Source organism: Ambystoma mexicanum, chromosome 3p (genome assembly GCF_040938575.1).
Source record: "Ambystoma mexicanum isolate Mex_15411 chromosome 3p, UKY_AmexF1_1, whole genome shotgun sequence".
Classification (NCBI taxonomy): Eukaryota; Metazoa; Chordata; class Amphibia; order Caudata; family Ambystomatidae; genus Ambystoma; species Ambystoma mexicanum.
In genome coordinates this window covers 652395642-652411913 of record NC_090925.1, presented here as the reverse complement: position 1 = coordinate 652411913, position 16272 = coordinate 652395642, and the positions used below count along the sequence as shown (strand labels likewise).

Here is a 16272-nt window from a genome sequence, read left to right as displayed (position 1 = left end):
TGTGCTTTTTGAAGGTGATATATCTGATTGTTCGGTGCTCCAGCTAGCAGTCTATTGCATTAGTCAAGGTTGGAATTAACCAATGCACCGACCATCGCCGCACAATCTGCTAAGGGAACATAGGTTAGAGCTTGGCGCAAAAGGTGAATGTTATAAAAGTTCACAAGAAGTCAGACAACATTAAACGACATCATAGAACAGCCACACAGATACAGATAATGGGTAAAATAGAGAAACTATGATTATTGTTATCTTTTCTTGTGCAGAACAATGCCAGTCATTAATGGTGCTACAATTATAAGGGCATCAGTTTATAGTGTAGACAAAGTTAAACACTCCAAATACGTTGGAAATGTTTCAACCAACAATACATAATAAACAGATCTTTTTCAGGACACATGTTATCGTCAGTATAAATATGCATAAGGAAACATTGTTTTAAAATAAAACGCAGTAAAAGACAAATGTGATGTCAAACATTTTGAAGAAAAGTAAAAATAATGTAAACGGGATGAAGCAATAGCATGAATTGGAAGACTAACACACATTGGGCATATATGCACTTACAATGAAGAGGACCGGTATAATTAGTCAAATCTCATAACAGTCTAGAAAATGTGCCAATATGTATTCAAAGAGAACATACATATTCCTCGACTTGGAAATGGATCCTTCAATGTATCTAACATTCAGCAACTATTTGATGTGGTTGTGCAGTAGCACCTGGAGCATTCCAAGTACCGAATGGAATTACCAAATAAATGATCTCAGGCCCAAATAACCAGACAGACTCAAGGAATATGGCAAAATCCTACTTATTCTCAGTTTAAAAAAGTGGGAAACCCTGGTGACCAAACAGATTGTAGCTCACACACTCTCGACACATTTCCATTAAGCAAAAGGCTTTATACTTGGATGTACATCAGCTGTGTTGTCATCCTACATGGCAAAGAGTAAAACCCATCAGGCGGGGAATTGGTTAAAAGAACATATATACCTATAGTATACAATCACTGGCTGCCCCTTACCTGGCAGCCATGCCTTAAACACCCTCTAACTACGTCAAATGTAGATAATAGCATAATACCAGCAGCAAATCGGCTTCTGCAACAATGTATAATCCATCACCACAAAGGCCCTCAAGATTGGTTGGCACTCTTTTTCAACCTTGGACATTCGGCTCGTTAGCAGCACATAAGCACCGAAACCCAGGTTCAGGGAAACAACATCAGACAACTGCCTTTCATAGCTAATTAGCCTAATCATCTCTCATAAAATAGGTTCTAAGCCAAGGCTTCTTTTCTGCAGTTGACCTTGCTGACTGTTCTCTTCCTCAAAACTTTAAAGGGAATGAAAGTACATTGCTATCTTGCTCTGGGGCCTTATGAATAGGCCTTGGTTTCTGGTCCTGCACTACGTGTTAGGAGACTGTTAGGCAGAAACCTGTGCAGTTCCCTTGGGGAACACTGCAAAAGATTTAAGACTACAGGTATAGCAGTAAACCCACTTGGTAGAAGTCCGCACCACCCAGATTTACCTAGTAGCTGTGGCTGAGCAGTCAGACTTCCCTCAAGAAGAGTTAGGCAGTATGCAAAGTATACACAATAGGTACTCAAACACAATAGCACAAGCAAACACTGACCAGAGCTTGGTTTCAAAAGTATATAGTTATTTATTTATTAAACACATATAAGTTGAAAACACTCTAGCAAAATATAGTAAAAACACTTCAAACACAGTTATAATGAAAGCAGTTTCAACCCTTCTCCTATCTAGACAACTCTAGGTTAACACCACATAATTCAAACAGAGGTGAATGCTTAACGTTAGATGACACTCTAGTAGATTCAAGGAAGGGATAGAAAAAGCAGAAATAGGTTAAACACACCACTCTAAGGTCCAGAACACTTGCAATAGGCTCAAAGAAGCACAATGTCACAGGTGAGCAAAAGTCACTAGGCAGGGCCCACTCTTAGAGCAGCCGGAGCGAAAATGTGCCCAAGATCACACTGTTATTAGAGATTCAAAGTCTTGCAAAGAGTTAGAAAGAGTTTAGAGTGGCTTAGAAAGTTTAGCCAGAGTGTCCCAGGCACTCCCAGGTTCGAAAGCCGGGGGCTAAATCTACCCCGTACAGTCGGTGGCAAGGGAAGCCAGGCGGAACACGGTACCTTAAGCGGAAAGGATCCTCCAGCGGTGGCAGTTGTTCCAGGCAGTGGCAGCAAGGCTCGACGTCGGTCAGGGGAGAAGAAAATCTCGCTGAAGAGCAGAAGAAGAAGGTCGTTGCACTGCCCGGGAAGAAACCAACCGCGGAGTCCTCCGGTTAAAGGGTTGTACCGACTTTCGCGGTTTGGGGTAAAAGGGTGGTATTCCGGTTGCCGGGGTGCTTGGCACGGGCAAGGCGGCCACGAGATACCTCGAAGAAGGGAAAAGAAGGTGAAAACTGGTTGTCCCCACCAGTCAAGGGAAGGAGCCACTCCGTTAAGAGTTCTCCTCGGTCGTTGGGAAAAGTGGTGAGACGGTTCAGCAGGGCTCCACCTGGTGGTGTCATCGAAGCAGGTCGGCTCAGCTCTTCCCTCGTCGGATTCTTGGTCCTGTGGCGACTTCTGAAGTTCCAGTCCCCAAAGCCCTGCTTTTATGCAGCAAACCCCCATTCACCCAGCCTAGCTGTCACTCAAACATGCTAAGTGGTGAGCCGGCCGGCTCACCACTTGGGCCAATCAGGACGGAGTGCGACTTGAGTTACCAAGGTAACTCAGTCCAGGGTGCCTAAATCCCCCTCCACCCCTTCTAAGTACCCCAGACAGAGTGGCACCACTTTGGAGGGCTTCTGTGGAGAAGCCCGCCAAAAGTGGAACAAAGGGCTCCACTTTGGGTCAGAGTTACAGAGGCGAACGCCAACGCCATTTTAGAATCAAGTTTTGGCAAAAAATCCCAACCGGAGTTATAATAATAAATATATAAACCGGCGGTATGTTTAAGGCTACCGTAAGTAAATAATTAAATGTGTTAGCCTAAAACAATGGGAAATCCCATAGGGAAATATTCGCGGTCGAATATAAAAAGTAGTTTCCACTGCCACCAGCCAAAACTCGATCAGGGGGGACGGAGACGTGCCCCCTCGACTAACAGAACCTGGGGCAATCGAATTGCCCCAGCCAGTACGTCCACAATATGATGGTTTGTACTGGTTCTGTTCAGGATTCAAGACTAGCAAAGTCTTTGGTGAATTTACATGCCCTGGGAGACAGTAGTCAGTCCCAGGGTATGGAGTCTATGTTGGGGAGTCCCTAGGACACCCCTGGGTCACTGCACAGAGGGTGCTGTGTAACCCACATCACAAAAATACATGAGGCCCTGTGGAGTAAAAGACCCCATAGCCCATTCAACACAAGGTTTAACCAATAAAACACACTTCAACATGCCCAAGAGTGAGGGTAAAAGAGTCTCACTCTTGGCAGGAGAAAAAAAGAAACCCCAGAAATCCAGCAAAGCTGCTGGGGGACTCACTAGGTAGGGAAATTCAGCCTAATCAGAGAATTCTCCCTAACACTCGCCCCCCCCAGACTAAAGGACAGGAGGATTTAATCCACTCTTGGGTGAACCTCATACCTCTAGTCGATGATATACATCCTAGAGAGTCCATCAGCATTTTGATGGTGACACCCTGACCTGTGCTCAATGGTGAAATCAAACCCTTGCAGGCAGATTGACCATCTCAATAGTTTTGGATTTTCCCCTTTCATTTGCATTAACCATCTCAAGGGTTGGTGGTCAGTCTGAATAACAAAAGTAGAACCATACAAGTATGGCCTAAACTTCTTCTGTGCCCACACAATAGCAAAGCATTCTCTTTCGATTGTTGCCCACCTTGTCTCAGGATCCTTCAGTGTTCTACTGATGAAGCAAATGGGGTGCTCCCTACCCTTCTCATCCAGTTGGCTTAGAACTGCACTTATACCTACATTGGAAGCATCAGTTTGTACAATGAAAGTTTGGTGGTAGTCAGGAGCTCTCAATACTGGAGCTTGGCAAAGAGCTCTCTTCAGTTTTTCAAAGGCCTGATTGCACTCCTCATTCCATTTTACCTTTTTAGGGAATTTAGGAGAGGAGATTACATTCAGTGGAGAAGCTATGGTCCCATAGTTCTCAATGAAATTCCTGTAATACCCAGTGAGGCCTAGGAAGGCTCTCACCTGGGTTTGAGTAGTTGGTGTTGTCCAATTTTGCACAGCTTCAATCTTGCTGAGCAAAGGCCTTATTTCTCCACCTCCTACCTCATGTCCAAGGTAGACCACTTTACTTTGACCAATCTGGCACTTACTGGCTTTGATTGTCAAATGGGCCTGTTCCAGAGCCTGCAACACATGTCCTAGGTGGTTCACATGTTCCTCCCAGGAGTGGCTGAAGACTGCAATGTCATCCAAGTATGCCATGCAGAAATCTTCCATCCCAGCCAGAACTTGGTTCACCATCCTTTGGAATGTGGCAGGTGCATTTTTTAATCCAAAAGGCATGACCTTAAACTGGTACAAGCCAACTGGGGTTGAAAATGCAGTCTTCTCCTTGGCATGGTCTGTCAGGGCTATTTGCCAATAGCCAGACGTAAGGTCAAATGTGCTGAGGTACTTGGCTGCGCCAAGTTTATCCACCAACTCATCTGTCCTGGGCAAAGGGTGGGCATCAGTCTTGGTGACTGCATTTAGAGCCCTATAGTCCACACAGAATCTCAAATCTTTGGATCCTGCCTTTGGTACTAACACAACTGGGCTAGACCATGGACTAGTAGAGGGCTCTATTACCCCGAGATCAAGCATCTTCTTGACCTCTCCTTTGATGTGGGTTCTGATGTGTTCTGACATTCTGTATCCTCTGCTTTTGACTGGCAGACAGTCACCAGTGAGTATATCATGCTGGCCCCAAGGGGTCAAGCCTGGTGACAGTGAGAACAGGGAGGCAAACTGATTTAACATAGATTTGCACTCCTCTTGTTGCTCAGGTGTCAGGTCTGAAGAGAGATTGACTCCTTCGACTTTTTCATCTAAAGGCACACCTCTGAGGAGATCAGGGAGAGATTCACTCTCTTCTTCCTCTGCAGCTGAAGCTAGAAGCAAGGCTCCTACGTCAGGTCTGGAGATGTATGCTTTTAGTCTGTTGGTGTGGAAGACTCTAGGAGCTTCCCTGGGTCTGCCCAGATCCACCAGATAGTTGACCTCTCCAAGTTTTCCCACAATCTTGAAGGGTCCCATCCACTTGTCTTGCAAGGCCCTCTACCTTGTTGGGAGCATAACTAGAACTAGCTGGTCTTGAGTAAACTCAACCATGTTAGCCTTCTGGTCATGCCAATGTTTGACCAGAGCTTGACCAGCTTTCAAGTTGTCACTTGCTTCTGCCATCATGTGTGACATTCTCCTCCGGAGACCTATCACATAGTCAGTCACTCTGACTGGCTTGAGGGGAGGAGCACCTTCCAACCCCTCCTTAATCAGGGCCAATGGACCTCTGACCGGATGGCCATAGAGAAGCTCAAAGGGAGAATAACCTACTCCCTCCTGAGGGACTTCTCTATAAGCAAAGAGAAGGCATGGCAGTAGAAGGTCCCACTTTTTCTTAAGGGGTTCCTCTAAAGCACCTATCATGCTCTTCATGGTTCTGTTAAACCTTTCAACCAACCCGTTTGTCTGAGGGTGGTATGCTGTTGAGAACTTGTAAGTAACTCCACAGGTTTTCCACATGGCTTTCATGTAGTGGGACATAAAGTTTGACCCCCTGTCAGAGATTACTTCCTTAGGAAACCCAACCCTGGTAAAAATACCAAGGAGGGCCTTAGCCACAGCTGGAGCTGTAACAGTCCTCATAGGAATTGCCTCAGGGTACCTAGTAGCATGGTCTACTACAACAAGTATAAACCTGTTGCCTAAGGAGGTTGGAGGATCAAGGGGACCAACAATGTCAATCCCTACCCTCTCAAATGGGACTCCCACAACTGGGAGAGGCACTAAAGGTGCCACATTCTTGGAACCAACCTTACCAGAGGTCTGGCAGGTATGGCAGCTCTTACAATATCTATCTACTTCAGCCCCCATCCTTGACCAATAAAAGTAGAGTGAGAGCCTTTCCTTGGTCTTCTTGAAACTCAAGTGACCAGCCAAAGGTATCTCATGGGCTAGTTGTAAGAACTGTTGTCTGTTCTCTTGTGGGACTACAAGGCGTTTGTAGTCTCCAGGTTCAGACTCAGTTGGTTCACTGTAGAAGAGGCCATCTTCCCAGTGCAACCTATACTTCCCAGGCTCTTGCCCATCAGCTTGAGAAGCTGCCTGGTGGCGGAGACCTTCCAGAGTTGGACATTCTCTTTGCCCCTTACGGAAAGCTGCCCTGCTAGGCCCACCTTCTGCCAGTAAAGACTGCAGCTCAGGATGGTCCTCAGGGTCCAAATCTCCAATAAGGTTTGGGCCTCCCTCTAGCTCTTCTTCAGAGTCTAGCTCAACCACACAGGGTCGTACCTCCCTCTCAGCCTCAGCTGGAGGTGGAGTTACAGGTGTAACTTTGGACAACCTAGGGGAAGTCCTTGTTGGAAGCACTGGAGTGCTTGCTGCTGGCTTTTTCCTAGGAGTCTTGGGTTGCCCCTTTGCTCCTGATCTGGTTGTCACTGCAGTAAGTTGTTCCAGTGGGAGAGGAGTGATTTCTGTCATCATCTCCTGAGATAACCCTCTCAGGGTTTTCTCTCTTGCAGGTTTTGTGAGCTCCTGTAACCTTTTGCTAGGGGGTCTGGGGGTATGAGATACAACTCCAAGAGCTTTTAGGTCATTACCCAACAGAACCCTACCTGGCACTTCACATTGTACACTGACAGGTATTTTTACAGCCATATCATTACATTGGATGAGAACTGGTAACTGGGGACACATCTGCACAGGCCCACCAGCTAACTTGGTGAGGCATTTGGGTGCCTTAGCAACATCCTCTGCCTTGAAAAATGATTCATCCACCACGGTTATGCTGGCCCCAGTGTCCCTAATGGCAGGAGTCTCCTGGCCATTCACCTGGACACTGTCCTTATAATACTCTTTAGTATTATCTGGGATAGAGTTATATACATCTAAATTCTGTTGTTCCCACAACCCCAGAGAGACTAAAGAAACACTAGCTGAGACTCCAGTGGGTTCATCAGCTAGTAATAGAAAGTTTCCACTTGCCATATGTACTTCCTCTTCTGGAGCGAAGGCTAAGGAGGCAAGCTGGACCCCTGAAGGTTTACCCTTACATCTGGGATCTCCTTTCACATGGTCAGTAGCCTTACAAACAAAGCATGAGCCAAAGGCTCGCTGGAATGGAGGCTTGTTCTGACCTCCTTCTGGTCTGGGACCAGAAGGTACACTAGCCTGATTCGGTTTCCCTTGTGGCTTACCCTTATAGTTTTGTTTGGGGCCCTCTTTGGAATTTGTAGTATTTGAATTCTCTTTGGAGTCCTTTTTAGGCTGTTTCTCCCCATCCTTTTTCTGAGTTACCCCAGAATCCTTGTGAGTGGCCCTGTTGGCAACCCACAAGTCAGCAGCCTTAGCCAGTTTCCGGGAATCTAATTCCTTGGAATCAGCCAAGTGTTGTCTGAGCTCAGGAGAGCAGGCATCATAAATAGTCTCCAACATAAACAAATTCTTCATACCTTCATAAGTGTTCACCTTGTAACCCTTAATCCATCCCTCTAAGTGTTTTAACCCTTCACTCACCCAGGTAGCCCAAGGGGTACCATCATGCTTTTTGAGGCTCCTAAACCTCTTAAGATACTGGGAAGGGGTCTTCCCAAACCTAGCTATCAAAGCTAGTTTCACACATTCATAGTCCTTCTTATCCTCCTCCCCCATCTCCATTACCACATCAGTTGCAACAGGGGGAAGCCTAGAGAACAACCAGGTGAGTAAGTCATTTCCTGTGATGTTCTGGAGCCCATGATTATATTCAAACAGAGACAACCAATCCAACACATCCAACTTAGGCTCATACATACCAACCAATTCTTTAGGCATCCGAGGTCTTTTAGGATTGGAACTTCTAGAGGAGCCAGAGAGAGAAGCATTCTCAACAGATAATTTCTTCATTTCTAGCTCATACTTGAGCTCCATTTCCCTTAGCCTTAGTTCTTTGTCAGTTTGAGCATTAAGTTTCTTATACTCCAATTCTAGTTTCATTTTCTCCAGTTCAAAGTACTGAGGACTAAATGTGGGACCTGGTAAAGGCCCAGTAGGTACAGCAGGTAGAGCAGGCAGAGGCCTAGGGGGGACAGTCACAACAGCCTCACCCTCCTCTTCTGACTCTTCCTCAGAATCATCAACATTTTGCTCCATGTTAATTTCAATACTGTCATCTACAGTTGCTGGAGTGGTGGGTTCCTCAGAACCTTCACCTAGACTTTGGTTAGCTAACAATCTTTCAATAAGCTCCATTTTCTTACCCTTAGTCATGAGATCCTTATGTTTACAGAGCACTCTCAAACAATCAGCAGTTTTGGCTGCAAGGGACTCTTGACTATAGCTTTCTATAACTGACATGTTAGAGGTTTACTTTTATAGTGCTAAGCTTTGTGGTTAGTTGCACTAAGGTATCTAAAGCACACTAAAATGTATACTCAATACAAATCCCACCGCTGTACACCAGTGTTAGGCAGAAACCTGTGCAGTTCCCTTGGGGAACACTGCAAAAGATTTAAGACTACAGGTATAGCAGTAAACCCACTTGGTAGCAGTCCGCACCACCCAGATTTACCTGGTAGCTGTGGCTGAGCAGTCAGACTTCCCTCAAGAAGAGTTAGGCATTATGCAAAGTATACACAATAGGTACTCAAACACAATAGCACAAGCAAACACTGACCAGAGCTTGGTTTCAAAAGTATATAGTTATTTATTTATTAAACACATATAAGTTGAAAACACTCTAGCAAAATATAGTAAAAACACTTCAAACACAATTATAATGAAAGCAGTTTCAACCCTTCTCCTATCTAGACAACTCTAGGTTAACACCACATAATTCAAACAGAGGTGAGTGCTTAACGTTAGATGACACTCTAGTAGATTCAAGGAAGGGATAGAAAAAGCAGAAATAGGTTAAACACGCCACTCTAAGGTCCAGAACACTTGCAATAGGCTCAAAGAAGCACAAAGTCACAGGTGAGCAAAAGTCACTAGGCAGGGCCCACTCTTAGAGCAGCCGGAGCGAAAATTTGCCCAAGATCACACTGTTATTAGAGATTCAAAGTCTTGCAAAGAGTTAGAAAGAGTTTAGAGTGGCTTAGAAAGTTTAGCCAGAGTGTCCCAGGCACTCCCAGGTTCGAAAGCCGGGGGCTAAATCTACCCCGTACAGTCGGTGGCAAGGGAAGCCAGGCGGAACACGGTACCTTAAGCGGAAAGGATCCTCCAGCGGTGGCAGTTGTTCCAGGCAGTGGCAGCAAGGCTCGACGTCGGTCAGGGGAGAAGAAAATCTCGCTGAAGAGCAGAAGAAGAAGGTCGTTGCACTGCCCGGGAAGAAACCAACCGCGGAGTCCTCCGGTTAAAGGGTTGTACCGACTTTCGCGGTTTGGGGTAAAAGGGTGGTATTCCGGTTGCCAGGGTGCTTGGCACGGGCAAGGCGGCCACGAGATACCTCGAAGAAGCGAAAAGAAGGTGAAAACTGGTTGTCCCCACCAGTCAAGGGAAGGAGCCACTCCGTTAAGAGTTCTCCTCGGTCGTTGGGAAAAGTGTTGAGACAGTTCAGCAGGGCTCCACCTGGTGGTGTCGTCGAAGCAGGTCGGCTCAGCTCTTCCCTCGTCAGATTCTTGGTCCTGTGGCGACTTCTGAAGTTCCAGTCCCCAAAGCCCTGCTTTTATGCAGCAAACCCCCATTCACCCAGCCTAGCTGTCACTCAAACATGCTAAGTGGTGAGCCGGCCGGCTCACCACTTGGGCCAATCAGGACGGAGTGCGACTTGAGTTACCAAGGTAACTCAGTCCAGGGTGCCTAAATCCCCCTCCACCCCTTCTAAGTACCCCAGACAGAGTGGCACCACTTTGGAGGGCTTCTGTGGAGAAGCCCGCCAAAAGTGGAACAAAGGGCTCCACTTTGGGTCAGAGTTACAGAGGCGAACGCCAACGCCATTTTAGAATCAAGTTTTGGCAAAAAATCCCAACCGGAGTTATAATAATAAATATATAAACCGGCGGTATGTTTAAGGCTACCGTAAATAAATAATTAAATGTGTTAGCCTAAAACAATGGGAAATCCCATAGGGAAATATTCGCGGTCGAATATAAAAAGTAGTTTCCACTGCCACCAGCCAAAACTCGATCAGGGGGGACGGAGACGTGCCCCCTCGACTAACAGACCCTGGGGCAATTGAATTGCCCCAGCCAGTACGTCCACAATATGATGGTTTGTACTGGTTCTGTTCAGGATTCAAGACTAGCAAAGTCTTTGGTGACTTTACATGTCCTGGGAGACAGTAGTCAGTCCCAGGGTATGGAGTCTATGTTGGGGAGTCCCTAGGACACCCCTGGGTCACTGCACAGAGGGTGCTGTGTAACCCACATCACAAAAATACATGAGGCCCTATGGAGTAAAAGACCCCATAGCCCATTCAACACAAGGTTTAACCAAGAAAACACACTTCAACATGCCCAAGAGTGAGGGTAAAAGAGTCTCACTCTTGGCAGGAGAAAAAAAGAAACCCCAGAAATCCAGCAAAGCTGCTGGGGGACTCACTAGGTAGGGAAATTTAGCCTAATCAGAGAATTCTCCCTAACAGAGACTATGATTTTGTCCATTCTGTCCTCCTATTTAGTGCTATTTAATTCAATTATGTTGGGTGCCATTACTCCTCTTGGCCTCTGGAGACCTGGTTACTCCATCTTACAGCTGCTTTCTACATCTTTAATTGATCAATATTTGGCACTCACAAATGTTCACTCCTTTACTTAATCTAGGAAAAATATGTTTTACGTACATGGCTTATCCTCATCAACTCCCTTTGTTCCTTGCAGTTGCTTCTCACTCTGGCCTCTCCTTGATCCTGAGCCAAGCAAATACCATTTGTTCTTGCACAAATCTGTACTTCAGCACCTCTCAGCTCTGCAGCCTTGGTCTCTCTCCTTGAGGCTTCTTGCTTACTATTATACGATACCGGCATCCATTTTCACAACATGGCTGCTAGGCTTGCGTTATATTACCTACCTTAGCAAGCTTCTATGTTGTCTTATATGCCTTGTGTTTCTGTGTTTATGCATCTATTGCATCTAACTTCACTTATCTGCTTTGTACATATTCTTCATATTCACAAATGTTTTTACTTCATTTCTTTATTTATATCTTCATTATTTGGACTTCTGTTCATCAGATTCAGTGTGACTATGTATCTTTTTTCTTCATGATATCACTTCTCTTCTGTCTGACTTTACTTATAGCTCTTCTATATCCAATGGTGTCCACAGACTCATGTATACCGCATCAGTTTGGTGATACATTCAATATGGTTGCCTGAGTTCATAACGTCTCTCATACCTTTGATGTGGTATTGGAATGATACCAGGAGTCATCCACATTGTTCTCTTGCTGTTCTTCCAATATAACAGAGGTGAGGGGGTAGGCACTATAGATGACATGTACATCGGCCTCTCTACATGGTCATACATAGAGAATTATGGCATAGATGTCTCCATCTGCTTCTTGACTGTGTGATTGTCTGTGCTGTTTCTCTGTATCATGATGATGTTACCTTTAGGTAGATTTGCAATGCCTTTAACAAGCAAGAACCACATGCCATGTAGTCTAGATAGTAGGGATATGTGGAATTTAATTCCATTGGTTGAACTTCACAACTTCTCACATTGTAAAAAGTCTTAAGTTAAATGATCTTCTTTGCATCGTATAGATAACCACCCATACAACCTATGTATGATTAAATAAAAAACACAGACACACACACACACACCAATATTATAATAAATACATATAAATAATTACAATTATTATATTCATATGCATTGCTTTCCAATTGTTATTTATCATATGTATGTATTTCAAACATATCATGTCAAATGTAATATATATAGTAAACATAAACATCAGTTTATTTGTTAAATGATACATATGACATATCTATTTGCATTATATGTAAATAAACCTACATATATAATAACATCTAATACATCTAATCTATGTAATACATTTCTGGTACATTAATAGGAGTCATGACAACATTGCTATTCACCGTTCCTTGCAGAAACAGCATAAAGTCAACAATTTTAAATGGGTGATAATTTATAATATTTAGGGATTGGTTTCCATTCTGCAAAGTGACATTTTTCTGAAGATGAACAACAACCAATTTTTACAACACATGCTCAATGGGCATTAAAGAGGTAGTGGTGTGGCATAAGAGCCTACACATTCTAAAGGCAGGACCCTTGACTGGCTAGCCAGCTCTAATTGTAAGATCAATGTCCTGGCCATTACCCCCTGCCTCTGGTCAGACCACCACATTATCACCTTTAATATTGAAGCCGCCCGCCGCATCCCAACCGCGATAGCGCCGGCTCTCCCGACCAGAAACAAAAAGGACATAACCAAAGAGAAACTCCTCCCTCTACTACTCCCCTCACTTAAAATAGCTACTGATTCCTGTAACGACCCGACTGCCTTAGCTGACATCTATAACTGCAGCATGCTGACAGCTATAGATTCTCTGGCCCCCATCAAACTGAGGAAGGCCAAACCATGTGCTCACCTGAACTCTTGGTTCACCCCACAGCTAAGAATACTCCGTAAATCCAAACGCTGCGCTGAAAACCGATGGAAAAGCCACCCTTCTGACGTGCATAAAGACAGCTTCCTCCTGGCCTCGCTCACTTACAAAGTAGCCATTATAGAGGCAAAAAAAGAATCCCTCAATAATCGCATTCTGCATGCTGATTCCAACTCCAAGGAACTATTTAAGATTTTAAAAGAGCTTGAAACCCCTGTTACTCCCCCTGACACCTGCATTAAAGACAGCAAATGGTGTGCCAACATTCAGGCAGCATTACTGAATAAAATCACCATGCTTCAATCTAAAATCACCGCCAAACATGCTAACCTGAAACTGGACAATCGCCCTCCCATGCCAGCATGGGCCCTCCCTCCTGACGTCCCCAACTGCAAACGATTTGCCTTCTCACTGCTCACCATTGCGGAGGTAGAAAACATTATCCTGACGATCAAACCGTCCAACTGCCAGGGCGACCCCTGCCCTTCCCCAATTATTAAGGAGTCCGCCCACGACCTGGCCCCATTTATCACATCCTTCATCAACGCATCCTTCAAAACAGGAACTGTCCCCGACAACCTTAAGGATACTTGGGTGATCCCCTTGCTCAAAAAACCTTCCCTCGACCCTAGCATACCCACCAACTAGCGACCCATCACCACTGTCCCGTTCCTGCTAAAAATCCTAGACCGTGCAGCATACCTGCAAATCCAAGAGCACTTGGAAGCCATCAATCTTCTAGGCCTTAGACAATCTGGTTTCCGACCCAAACACGGAACAGAGACAGCTCTACTTGACTTAAAAACCCAAATCGAAGTATTAAAGGACAATGGCAAACTTGCCTTATTACTCCTACTTGACCTCTCTGCGGCCTTTGACTTGGTCAGTCACCAAATCCTATGCAAGCATCTTCACTAGGCCGCCCATTTCTCACCATCAGCCACAGCCTGGATCAAATCATTCTTGAGTAATAGATCTATGCGGGTCTTCTCTCAATCTGCAGCTGCAGATCCTTCCCCGATTCATTGCGGCGTCCCCCAGGGCTCTTGTGTGTCGCCAACGCTCTATAACGTCTTTACAAAACCACTTTTTGATGTACTTGACTATCTGGGTGTCTCCTATACGAACTACGCTGACGACACCCAGATACTCATTCCCATCACTGGTGACTACTTGGCTGACACTAAGGCCTTGAACGAGGTCTACTTGGTTATCCAAGCTTGGATGGCACAACACCAGTTATGCCTCAATGATGACAAGACTGAGCTCCTCATCTTGGGCACTACGCAACGCCTTAGTAAACTTGAGCCATCCTACCAATCATTTGTCATCGTTGGCAACACCATCCAAGTCTCGAAAGACACCAAAACCCTGGGTGTCTATCTTGACGCCACCCTACCCCTATCCAGACAAACAAATGCAGTCAGATCCTCTTCAGCATACACCTGCAAACTCATTGCAGCTTGCAGGCCATTCCTGACCACCCCCAACGCAGTCACTCTGGCCAGAACTCTTATCATGGCCAAAATTGACTATGCGAGCGCCCTCTACCTTGGAACGAGCCAAGAGAATATGAACAAACTGCAAATTACCCAGAATAACGCTATCAGAGCAGCCCTAAACATCCCACGAAACCACCACATCTCGGAATCTAGATCTAACTTACACTGGCTACCGGTCAAACAGAGAATTTCACTGAAAGCCTTAGGCCTCACCCACAAATGCCTAGCTAACCAAGCCCCACCATACCTCTGTAGCCGGCTATCCCGACACGCGCCCACCCGTCCACAAAGAACGGCTCAGACCCACTGCCTAACCATCCCTAGGTTCAAACTACAAAAGGCGGGTGGATCTAGCTTCCCCGTCCTAGCCTCTAAGCTTTGGAATGCCCTCCCTCTCACCATCCGATCCGAAGAACGCTTTAGTGCCTTCAAAGCTAAAACCAAATCCTGGCTCTCCAACCAGCCATGATGTCCGGACCAGCCCTGGGAAACTCCTGCGCTAATCTACCTTCTGTAAATATGTATATTGCTGTATGCCTTGTATACTATGTACTGTTCAATGCTTTGAATATATTTAATTGTATGCTTATGTAACCATGTCTAAATTGCGCCCTGATGCCTCCGGGCCGGATGGTGCGCGTTACAAATAAAACAAATACAAATACAAATAAGAGTCCATCATGATGGATGCACTGTATTGCTATTTCATTACATTTAGTGTAGGAATCCATTATCACGCTGGACCAAAAACAATTCCATATAACAATGTGAATTTCGAGGAGGAATGCCATACAATAATAGATTGGGTGTTCTGTATATTTTAGCCAATGTTTTGCAACCAAATTGTTACAGTTATTATAATATTCAATATTTCATGTAGTCGGCTGTGGATTATTGTAATTGTGTAATCCTGTCATAAAGGGTGAACTATACTCTCAGCTGCTTGGTGGATAGAGAAATGAACGGAAGCCACCTAAAATTATTTTAGGAAATTAATTTCCTGTTTTTGCCAAGCTGAGACGTCAGAGACATGTTGGAGTTGGGCACTCAGTGTCGAATAGATGAATGTAAACAGATGACCAGTGTCCTTTGATAAAGCAGGAGCCACCATTTGACTATCTCTGGTGCATCTAACAACAAGGCTCACGCTTTCAAATCTGCAGGGAACTAGACAACCCTTCTGCTGTCTCCTCCGCCACTCTTCCTTCCCATGCCCTCTACGACGCATTGGACCCTCACTTCACAGGAAAAATTCAGGACATTCTGAGCATCCTTGCTTCCTTCTCCCCTTCCCCCACCGCCTGCCTCCTTTGGCTTTCCACCCTCCCTCTGCCTTTCTCTCCTCCTTCTCCCCTATCATACCTGATGAGATCACCAGATTTGTCCGCTTCATGGAGGTCTCCTCCAAACAGTTTTCACCCTGATCCTTCAGAACCATTAAGGACAATATTGGCTCACTTGCCCCTGCACTTCCTGATTTCTGCAACCACACGTTTGCTACTGGATCTTTCCCCTTCTCCTTCAAGCACTCCCTTGTGCACCCCCCCTAAAAAACATTCTGCACACCCCTCCTGTCCAGCTAACTACCGTCCCATATCTATCACGCACTTCCTTGGGAAAATCTTGGAGAAGCTGGTCTTCCACCAACTGAACCAGCACACTGAATTTGTTGGTTGCCCCCATGACCATCAATCTGGATTCCGAGCATACAGAGGCATGGAAACTGCTCTTCTGAACACCTCTGAGGAACTTCTAGCAGCTCTTGATTCCAACTCTCCAGCTGTTCTCATTCTACTTGATCTCTCCTCTGCATTTGATATGGTCAACCACTTAATCCTCATAAAACGGCTGCATGATGGCCTAGACATCTCGGAGTGGGCACTGGACTGGCTGAACTCCTTCTTCAATCTCCTTCCTCAATCTCCACCTGTGGTGTCCCCATGACTCCAACCTCTCTCCACCCTCTCTTCAACATACCTTGCTCCACTTTCACACCTCATGTTCA

The 16272-nt window shown here is 45.4% G+C and overlaps 1 protein-coding gene across 1 annotated transcript in view; it reads right to left on the bottom strand.

Annotated features, from left to right (window-relative positions):
• The window catches only part of LOC138579581 (uncharacterized), a 250662-nt gene that overhangs the window by 153210 nt on the left and 81180 nt on the right, over nucleotides 1–16272 (bottom strand). The gene's annotated exons all lie outside the window — the stretch shown is intronic.